This window comes from Elephantulus edwardii, unplaced genomic scaffold (assembly GCF_000299155.1).
Source record: "Elephantulus edwardii isolate Elephantulus edwardi_28Jun2011 unplaced genomic scaffold, EleEdw1.0 scaffold00178, whole genome shotgun sequence".
NCBI classification, from domain to species: domain Eukaryota; kingdom Metazoa; phylum Chordata; class Mammalia; order Macroscelidea; family Macroscelididae; genus Elephantulus; species Elephantulus edwardii.
In genome coordinates this window covers 1,312,117-1,314,950 of record NW_006399928.1, presented here as the reverse complement: position 1 = coordinate 1,314,950, position 2,834 = coordinate 1,312,117, and the positions used below count along the sequence as shown (strand labels likewise).

General features: G+C 44.4%; 1 pseudogene; it reads left to right on the top strand.

Moving 5' to 3' along the window:
* Positions 1-1,665: 1,665 nt before the first annotated feature.
* LOC102863705 lies at positions 1,666-2,193 on the top strand (annotated as a pseudogene).
* Positions 2,194-2,834: the final 641 nt, after the last annotated feature.

Genomic DNA, 2,834 nt, shown 5'->3' with positions numbered 1-2,834 from the left:
TACATATACTGCTTTACTTATAAAGTTCATATATATATTGTTTTTCCATGGGTCCATTTCTGGGTTCTCAGTTATGTTCCATTGGTCTGTGTGCCTGTCATTGTACCAGTACTATGCTGTTTTGGCTACCACTGCTGTGTAGTACATTTTGAGGTCAGGGAATGCTATGCCTCTCACTTCCATTTTTGTGTTTCAGAAGTGCTTTGCTTATTTTGCTCTCCAAATAAATTCACAGTTTCCCTTTCAATCTCCTGAAAATGGGATTTGGTTTCTGTATTGTGATTTTTTCACATTATACATATAGAGGCAAGGATTCTGAGGCTTTGTCTGACTTACATTGGACATGTTGCAAGGAGGGACCAGTCCTTGGAGAGGGATGTCATGCTTGAGAGGGTGGAGGGACAGCTCATGAGGGGAAGATGCTCTATGAGGTGGATTGATTCAGTGACTGAGGTAATCGAGGCGGGTGTGTCAGACAGTAAGACTGGCACAGGACAGAGCAGGGTCTCAAAGGCACATAACAACAACACCAACAACATTGTGATTGTGCTGAACATGTAGATTTCTTGTGATAGGATTGTCATTTTCACAATATTGAGTCTTTCTTTCCATGAACAGGGCATGCTTTTCTATTTATTTGGTCTTTTATTGTGTCTCACAGAAATGTTCTGTAGTTTTCTTTGTAAAGCTCTTTTGTGTGTCTAGTTAGGTTCACTCTCAAGTATCTCAATTTATGGTTGACTGATATAAATAGTATTGCTTTCTTGAATTCTTTCTCTCAGTTTTCTTTGTAACTGTAGAGTAAGTCCACTGATTTTTGGATTTTGATGTTATATCCTGCTCTCACAGGGTTTTTGTTGTGGTTGAGTCCTTGGGGGTTTTTGTGTATAATATCATATCATCTGCATATAGCAATAGTTTAACCATCTCTATCAATCTGGATGCCTTTTGTTTCCTTCTCTTGTCATATTGGCCTAGCAAGCACTTCCAATACAAAATTGAATAGGAGTGCTGACAGTGGGCTTCCTTGTCTGGTCCCGGTTTGCAATAAAAATGCTTTTAGTAATTCCCTATTGAGAATGATAATGACTCTTAGTTTTGCATATATAATTTTCACTGTGTTGAGTAAATTCCCTTCTACTACAGTTTTGCTAAGTGTCTTAATCAGGAAGGGGTGCTAAATGCCTTTTCTGCATCAATTCCTAGGATCATACAGTTTTTGTTATTTACTTTGTGGTGTAGTGAATTATGTTGGTTGTTTTTCATATGTTGAAACATCCTTACATACCTCTTATGAATCCCACTTGATCATGATGATTTTTTATGTGTTTTTGGATTCTATTTGCTACAATTTTATTAAGGATTTTTGCATCAATATTCATAAGAGATATCGGTCTGCAGTTTTCTTTCTTCATAATATTTTGCCTAGTTTTCCTATTAGAGCTATGGTTGCTTCATAGAATGTCTCTGGGAGTATTCCTTCTTTTTTTATTTTTAAAAATAACTTAAGGGGTGATTACGGAACGATTGCGGGCGGGGTGTCCGCTGGCAGGGCGGGGTGTGGCCCTTCGCCTCACTTCCGGGAGCGCCAGCGGGTGCGCTGCGGTCACCACGGGGCTCTCCAGCCGAGGCCCAGTGCGGCCTGTGCGCCTTCGGCCTGCGGCTATGGGGGTGTCCGCGCCGCTGTTGCGCGCAGCGATCATGGGGGCCCTTGGCTCGGGCAAGGGCACCGTGTCGTCGCGCATCGTGAAGCACTTCGAGCTGAAGCACCTCTCCAGCGGGGACCTGCTCCGGGACAACATGCTGCAGGGCACAGAAATTGGTGTGCTAGCCAAGACCTTCATTGACCAAGGGAAGCTGATCCCGGACGATGTCATGACGCGGCTGGTCCTCCATGAGCTGAAGCAACTCACCTAGTGCATCTGGCTGTTGGATGGCTTTCCAAGGACAGTTCCCCAGGCGGAAGCCCTGGACAAGGTCTACAAGCTGGACACAGTGATTAACCTGAATGTGCCCTGCGAGGTCATTAAACAGAGCCTCACAGCCCGCTGGATTCACCTGGCCAGTGGTCATGTCTACAACATCGAGTTCAACCCTCCCAAGACTGTGGGCCTGGACGACGTGACTGGGGAGCCGCTTGTCCAGCGCGAGGATGACGGGCCTGAGACGGTCATCAAGAGGGGCAGCACCTGAATAGTCTCCAAGTGACAGGGCAGAAGGTTTTCCAGGTGGTGGGTGCAGTGGTCAAGTGCTCAGGGCAAGACTGATTTTGGCCACACTGAAGCTGCAGCTCTTCAACCTGGCAGGCAGTAGTTCTGTTTCCAGCCAGGCTGTGAGTGTGCTTGGCTAAGCCACAACTTTTAGCAGGTGCTGGGGCTGTGGTGGCTAGAAGACACTCTGATGCTGTCCATTCCACACAGGCCTTGGTATCTTGCAGCACAGTGATGGTAAGGTCACTGATGAGTGTGTGTCCAGCAAGAAGTGGATGACTCCAGGTAAACTATCTTTTATAACACATTTGAGTCTAACTGCTCTTTCTACATTTGAAGTTTGTGGTTTTAGACTATCTGAGTTTAAATTAATTTTAAGTTTACTTGGAAAAAAAAATCCGTTAATGAATGCAATGATGGTTCAGTGATAGAATTTTCAGCTTCTAAAGAGACACACTGCCAACCCAAAAGCATGAAGTTTAAATCCACATGCTGGCCCATAGAAAAAAAAGATAGACAATTTCTCCTTTGCCATTAAGGGCCCCTGAAATTCTGCTGGTGTGTCAGCTATGACTCTATTCTGATTTGACACTACATAACAACAACATAACGTGTAGCAGTTAT